Source organism: Desmodus rotundus, chromosome 2, assembly GCF_022682495.2.
Source record: "Desmodus rotundus isolate HL8 chromosome 2, HLdesRot8A.1, whole genome shotgun sequence".
Classification (NCBI taxonomy): Eukaryota; Metazoa; Chordata; class Mammalia; order Chiroptera; family Phyllostomidae; genus Desmodus; species Desmodus rotundus.
Genome location: NC_071388.1, coordinates 120066175 through 120074449, shown reverse-complemented (window position 1 = coordinate 120074449; position 8275 = coordinate 120066175). Strand labels below are relative to the sequence as shown.

Genomic DNA, 8275 nt, shown 5'->3' with positions numbered 1-8275 from the left:
AAATTTTACAGGTACCTAGAATTGTCCTTCTTGGGTATGAACTAATACATAGAGAAGGCTTTCAATCTCACCCATTTCCTTACCCTACTTCTTGAATTGCTTAAGACTATATTACAGAACATGATCAAGCTGATACAGGGGGAAGGTATGGCACAAATTTCGCCCCACAGTTTTTGGTTTCTTCCTACTCAGTTCCAGGCTTCTATCCCTTATTTCTTTATTATCTCTTTAGCCTGATGAACAGAATTGAGCAGAATCTATTTGGGAGGTAGATCACTAATTCGAAGTACAATCAGTCCTACGTTGTTGTGAAAATCATTTTTTAAATTCTCTCTATTTCTTTGGTTTAGGAGGTGGATTATTGCTCCACTTCTCTGGAAGCTTTCTCACACTGCTTTTCCAGGGTTGCTGGATAAAATGCAGAAGATCCAGCTAAATTTGAATTTCAGATAAATACTGCACAAGTTATATCCATAACTTAAAAATATTTTTGTCTATATGAAATTCAAATTTAATTAGATGTCTTGGATGTCATAGAAGTTTGTTAAAAATGCCCCACTTGTGCTCTACTCAAACCTACTGAGTCAGAAACTCGGGTTGGAGCCCAGCAATCTGTGTTTTAACAAACCTTCCAGGAATTTGTAACACAGCTGGAGTGTGAGAGCCACTGCTCTGATGTAGGCAAACACAGAGCACCTCTAATGTACTTCCTATTTCTTTACCTGTGATGGAAGTTTTCATTTCTTGACTATATTATTTCCCACTATATCTGTTCTAGTCCAAGAATATTTCTTAATGTAATTCTTTAGGAAGACACTACTAATTTATTTCCCAATGCATTATTAACTCAGAGTATACTTTCAACTTCTTATCATCAAATTTTGGAACCTAAAATTTACTTTTTTCTAACATAATGCCTTATATTTTGAAATACTCTTCCTTACAGCCTGCAGTTTCTTTAGCTCTAACTTACATTGAAGAAGAATCAAAAAGGCCTACATGGCTAGTGAGTTAAAAGAGCCTCATGTGTTAATGCTGGCTCCTGGTACCACAAATTCACACTTGAAAGCACTGAAATTTATTGTCTCTGTAATGGCAAAATGTAAGACACTATGGATGGAAGGTTAAATAAGTTATTTTGGTTAAGAAAGATTTAACTAACAGTGGCCTGCAAATCACACTGAAAGAAAGTATCTGTTTATTTTGTCTATGCATAAATTATGTTTTTGGTCTGTTTCCTTAGGGAAATCTGGGTTATAAAATTCTTGTGATGAATCCATTTGGGTTGATTTGGAGATTTTGACAGAGGCACTGTTTGAATTCACAGAGAAGGAATCTCATTTTTTCACAGGCAAACAATTCTTGAAATAAAGTCATTATAAATTATGATGTGGCTTATTTACCATCAATACATGCCCCCTTAGTTAGATGTTGAATGGATCAATTGCAAGATAGAGTCGGGCCAGGTAAATGTTAGAAAATAAATGATGAAGCATTGCTTGGCAAGGCCATTTTTAATGAATAAGATTGAAGTGATTTCTTTCTTTCTGCAGAGGTAAGATTCATGCTTCCGGGACACATGTTTTGACTGAGAGAAATGTTGACAGAACATGGACTTAAGCACTGGTTTCCAGTTATGCAGACACTGATCAACCTCATTACTAATACAAATATTCTCATTAAAACAATAATAAGATGGTATTCTTCATCAATATTATTGGCAATTTTAAAAACATGAACAAAGGATTATGGACTATCAAAAGTGTAGTGAGGTCTAAATTCTTAGATTCTTCTTATAGGAATGTTAGTTAGCATAAATTTTATGAAGGTTAATTTGATATATACATTAAAATTATTTCAAATATTCCCTTTGACTCAGTAATTCAACCAATTGCATTTCATCTTAAGTAACTAGAGATTAGGAAATGTTTATGTACCAGAAAGTTCCTTAACATTTTTAAAAATAGCAAAAATTTAGAAATGTCTAGCTTGAATGTCTAACCATAACAGAATGGCTAAATAAATTATGGTGTTTATAAGACAGAATCATTATATGACAAATCATTTTTATATAAAATTTTTGTGATATAATGTGAGATGGAAAGGTAGGATAGAATATTATACAGGGAGGGGGGAGAGGGTAATGGAGGGAAGGGTTTTCAGGAACAACTATAAAGGACACACGGACAAAACCAAGGGGGTGAGGGTGGAAGCAAGGGAGGGAGGTGGGTTTGGCTGGGGTGGGGGGAGTGGTGGGGAGTAAATGCAGAGAACTGTAATTGAGCAAGAATAAAATAATTTAAAAGAAGAATATTACACATAAAATATCTCAATTTCATGTATATACACACAACTTTGTTCATAATAAAATGGGGGAAAATAAAACATATGAAAATGCTGATAATTACTTTCTCTAATTGATAGTTTTAGTATCTGTCATCTTCCTTAATATATCTCCCCTTGTATTTTCTAATATTTATAAAATAATAATTTATTACATTTTAAAATGGAAATAAAATTGTATGCTATTTTATTAAAAAATTGTATTGAAATTTCCCCAGGAATCCCATGATTAGTCCAATAATTTAATTATTCATTTTATAAAACTAGTTTTTATTGCGTGCCTACCATGTGCTAAGCACAATAATACACATGCACACATAAACTATCTCAGGCAGTGATAAGTATTATGAGAGCATAATGTAGGACATAAAAATATAAGGAATATAAAATGATGGAGTTGGGGTATCATGTTTTTCTGAGGGGAGAGAAGGCCTCTAATATGAGACTTATAGGAAATAAAGAAGCTGGCTAGACAGCTACCTGAAGGAAGAACATTTCAAGCAGAGACAAGAGCAAGATACAAAAGTCCTTGGGTTGACAGTGTGTTTGGCATGTTTACGGTGTGCAAAAGGGCCAATGGAACTCGAGAGAACTGAGCAATGGGAAAAAAAATTATAAAGTTAATGTGAAGCCAGAATATATAGGACATTGTAGGACCTTAAAAATGTCATTCTCCTATTAATGACAATGGAAAACCAATGGAAAATTCTGAGGAGACAATTAACATTATTTAACTGCTTTGAGAAGGATTATCCAATACAGTGAATAAAGAGGGTGTAGAGAGAGGAAAAGTGGAAAAAAGACCAGTTAGGAAGCTTTCAGTATGATTCATTTGAAAGACAATGATCATTTAGCAAGGATGGTAGCAGTGGAGGAAGTGAAACATGGTTAGATTCTGGATGTAGTTGAAAATATAGCCAATTAGATTTTTTAAAAGATTTTATTTTTTTAGATGGGGGAAGGGAGGGAGAGAGGGAGAGAAACATCAATGTGTGGTTGCCCCTCGCACCCCCCCACTGGGGACCTGGCCCTCAATCCAGGCACGTGCCATGACTAGGAATCAAACCAGCAACCCTTTGTTTTGTAGATCAACACTCAATCCACTGAGCCACATCAGCCAGGGATCAATTAGATTTTTTGATGGACTGGATGTCAGGAGCAAAAAAGGAGTCAGGATCATGCCAAGATTTTGGTCTAACCAATTTGAAGAATAAAGTTGCCTTAATAAAATAGAGAATACCATAGGAAAAACAGATTGATGGTTTGGGAGGGATGGACAGAGAATCAAGAATTTTGTTTTGGATATGTTTAATTTAAAGTACCTATTAGACACTCTATTGAGAATATACAGTATACAGTAGAGTACAACTAGATGCAAATATCTGAAGTGTAAGAAAAAGGGTATAATTGTCAATTTATGATTGATACTACAGTTCTACAAAATATTTAAAGGGATGAAACTATATGATCTAAACTAAAGTGTTGGCTTCTGGCCAAGATGGAGGTGTAGGTAGACACACTGTGCCTCCTCGCACAACCAAAAGAAGGACAACAACAATTTAAAAATAAAAAACAACCACAACGGACAGAAAATCAAACTGCATGGAATTCCGACAACCAAGGAGATAAAGAAGAAACATTCATCCAGACTGGTAGCAGGGGCAGAGATGGGCGGCTGGGGTGGAGAGGACTCATGGCAAGGCAGTGGCTGGTGGACCCAGTGAGGTGGCGGATTGTGGAACAGGGAGTGCAACAGCTAGCAGACCCCGAAGCCCCACATTCGCTCATAGATAAACTGGGAGGAACGGTGGGGGAGTGAAACAGACCACGCAACCCAGGGCTCCAGCTCCGGGAAATAAAACCTCAAACCTCTGATTGAAAACACCCATGGGGGTTGAGGTGGCAGCAGGAGAAACTCCAAACCTCACAGGAGAGTTTGTAGGAGAGACCCACAGGGTCCTAGGACATACACACCCACCCACCCAGAAAGCAGCATCACAAGGGCCCAATTTGATAGTGGGTGGCAGAGAGAGTGACTGAAATCTGGCAGAGAGTGGAGCAAGCACCCTTGCTCCCTCTCGGCCCCTCCCCCACATACAGTGTCACAGTGCAGTGACCAGCATTACCCCGCCCTGGTGAACATCTAACGCTCCACCCCTTTTGGTAACAGGTGCACCAAGAAAAAAAAAAAAATGGCCCAAATGAAAGAACAGATCAAAGCTCCAGAAATAATACAACAAGCAACCAAGAGATAGCCAACCTATTAGATGCACAGTCCAAAACACTGGTAATCAGGCTGCTCACAGAATTGGTTGAATTTGGTTGCAAATTAGATGAAAAAAAATGAAGGCTATGCTAAAAGAAACAAAGAAAAATGGACAGGGAACCAAGAGTGATGGGAAGGAAACTGGTCCAACAGTGTGGACCAGAAGCAAGAAAGAAACATCCAACCAGAAAAGAATGAAGAAACAAAAATTCAAAAAAATGAGGAGAAGCTTAGGAACCTCCAGGACATCTTTAAACATTCCAATATCCGAATTATAGGGGTTCCAGAAGGGGAAGAGGAAGAACAAAAAATTGAAAACTTATTTGAACAAATAATGAGGGAGAACTTCCCTAATCTGGCAAAGGAAATAGACTTCCAGGAAGTTCAGGAAGCTCAGAGAGTCCCAAAGAAGCTGGACCCAAGGAGGAACACACCAAGGCACATCATAATCACATTAGCCAAGATTAAAGAGAAGGAGAGAATCTTAGAAGCAGCAAGAGAAAAAGACACAGTTACCTACAAAGGGGTTCCCATAAGACTGTCAGCTGTTTTCTCAAAAGAGACCTTACAGGCAAGAAGGGGCTGGCAAGAAGTATTTGAAGTCATGAAAGGCAAGGACCTACATCCAAGATTACTCCAGCAAAGCTATCTTTTAGAATGGAAGGGCAGATAAAGTGCTTGTCAGATAAGGTCAAGTTCAAGGAGTTCATCATCACCAAGCCCTTATTATACAAAATGTTAAAGGAACTTATCTAAGAAAAAGAAGATCAAAATTATGAACAGTAAAATGACAACAAACTTCTTAAAAGAGCAGACAGATTAAGCAAGGGAGTGATTGTAATGATGGACTATGAAACATAAGAACAATAGAGAGAAATGAAGACATTAAGGTGTGAGTGATCAATGGTAAAATTTTGGTAAGGTCAGTGGTTTGGAGATTGCCGTGAATTGGGACAATGTTAGGGTTGGCAGATGAGAAAGGCTAAGATAGAAAGATTGGAGGTATTAATAGGGGCATGACATGCTTGAGACTATGAACGGATTGCAGTCATTTCAAAGTTCAGGTTATACCATAGTGGCTGATAACGAGGTGGAATGATAACAAAGACAACTAACTGAGTGGTAGATATTGGAAAGATAATCTATATAGAAATTAACATCACAGAGCATTGGAACAAAAAATGTGAAAGGGAGAGGGGGCGGGGAGAGAGATGAACTATATACTAAAATTTTAAAGAATTAAGGACAATCGTTCTGAGATTTGCAGATAACTTAAAAAGGGAAGGACAGTGGTGGTGGAGAATGAGAGTAGTTAGTGAAGTTCAGAAATATTTTCCATTCTCCTCTTTTAAGTTGTTTGGTAGAAATTCCCCAAAGAAGTTACGCCTGTTCATACAAATCACTTTGGTTCATTAATGTGAGCATAAGATGTCACATCTGTAAGGCCATCTTCAAGAGCCAGTATGAGTCTCCATCTCTCTTTATCTCTGCCATGTTGAGTAACTAGATGTAGGTTCTATCCATCTAGGAGGCCTCCAAGTGATGGTGACATAGAATAAAAATTTCCACTGACCAAAGATGGAATCATTAGATGAATGAAAAATAAACCTCTGTTGCTTTAAGTCAGTAAAATATTAGGTTGCTTGTTAGTGAACCATAATGAAAGCCATCTCAATTAATATGCTTAACTTGAAGTATGAACTTCAAAGAAACTTGAAATTTTCAGAGAATAGCCATGATGAGTTATTAAGAACAAGGAAGTTAATATTTCCTGTCCTAAGCTTAAAGTTACCAACTGTGTGGGAGAGAAAAGAGAGAAAATATATCTTCAGAAGGTGAGGAAGGAGAGATGATTTAGAGAATTTTGCTCAGCATATGGGTATTTGAAAGGAGTAGTTAAATTGGGTCACAATCAAGGGATATTTGGACAAAGAGTAAGGGATGACCGCAATAATCAACAATAGAGGGCAGAAGTCACTAAACTTTTCCTCTAAAGGACCAGCTAGTAAGTATCTTAGACTTTGTGGCTCAAGAGTCAAAGTTAAAGGTATTATGGGATTATGGGTGCTTAAATAACCATTTAAAATGTAATTATTAAAATATATTTTTAAACATTCTTAGCTCTCAGGACATACAAAGCCAGAAGGTGGGATGTAGTTTGCTGATTCCTGATTTAGAGCATAACGGATGAGGTCCTCCTTGGTTTCTAGGAATGTCAGTGTAATCAGTATATAATTGCTGCTAAGCCTGCTCCCCCTAGGCTGTTTCTGCTGCTGTGCCTGTAAACACGCACTCCCACCTCCATTAACTGTCACTGCCAGCACCACAATAAACAATAGAGGATTACTATTATTCCATCTACATTATCATTCTGAGTACTGCAAGCACTACCTACCATTTTTGAGTGCTTGTTTTTTCCTATGCTTTCTGCATAGAATCAGTAGCTCATTTATGGTTGACCATAACCCTGTGAAGCTGGTGTTATCATTTTCATCAAAGAGCTGAGAAAACTTTGACTTAGAAAAATTAAATTCCAGTCTGGAGCCAGAGAGTGGGGACTATGAGATGGCCTTCATGTGCTGGTCACTGCTGCCAGTGGCTGGAGCAACTAGAACCAGAGCACAGAGAGGCACCACATTTTTAGCAAATAGGGATTGCGTCTGGTTCTTTGCAACAGGGATTCACATGAGGCTTCTGGGGCCAGTGCCCAACAAGCCCGATGTTTATGATTTCAAAAGCACATATGATGAGATGCACAATGGTCTCCTAAGGAAAGACAAAGAATTCTTACCAACAAAATGGCATTTTACACATGTTGGACAGAAATAGGCAAATCAAGCCCCAGACATCAGGGTTCCAGAAATGCAAACACCTGTTTGACTTGAGCCTCACCTGCAAAGAGACAGTGTACGACCAGGTGATGGAAGACCTGAATTCCAGTGAGCAGGAGACCTGCCCACCAGTGCATGTGATCAATGTGGACCTCCAGGACAGCCAAGAAGAGGCCACCCAGAAGGTGTCCCTCACCTGTGAGCTCCACCAAGGCATTCGGCACAGGAGGACTGGAGAATGAGATGGAAGAGCTGCTGAAGTTCAAGGAGAAGAGCAGCTGTATCTTCCTGCACATTGCCTGCTTCTACTGAGTGGCCAGCACCCTGAAGCCCTTCTTGTTCCTCCTCTTATTAATACTTATCACTTCCTGACCCCTGTTTTGACTCTAAGGGCTGCTGCCTGTGGATGGCCACCCCTACACTGTAGATCGAGTTGAGAAGACAGATATGAGTGCAGATCCTCAACTATCAAGTTTAGTATCTCACTCTTACTTACAAGTGCAATATTGATTATAAAGTTTTTTTTCTTTAACCAACACAGAAAAACACCATTTTTAGTTCATTGTCACCCAATATATGTTTCTTTCACTGTGCACTCCTTCCCTCCCCCCATCTGGCTAGAATGTACAAATACCTATTGGGAAAGAACCTGCAAATGTCCAATGAGCAGATTCTGCTGGTCAGAAAAAAGGGAAAATTAAATTCCTCCCATACTTGTGTTGTGGGTACCAATACAAACAACATTTCCCTTTCCACATGTCACACCTAAAACTTATATTGTGTTAACTTTTAATGCATTAATGCAGTTCCTCCTTTTCAAGACATTAGGTATGTT

General features: G+C 38.4%; 1 pseudogene; it reads left to right on the top strand.

Moving 5' to 3' along the window:
• The first annotated feature begins 5642 nt into the window (after positions 1-5642).
• LOC112313053 (RNA polymerase II subunit A C-terminal domain phosphatase SSU72 pseudogene) lies at positions 5643-7752 on the top strand (annotated as a pseudogene).
• The last annotated feature ends 523 nt before the right edge of the window (positions 7753-8275 follow it).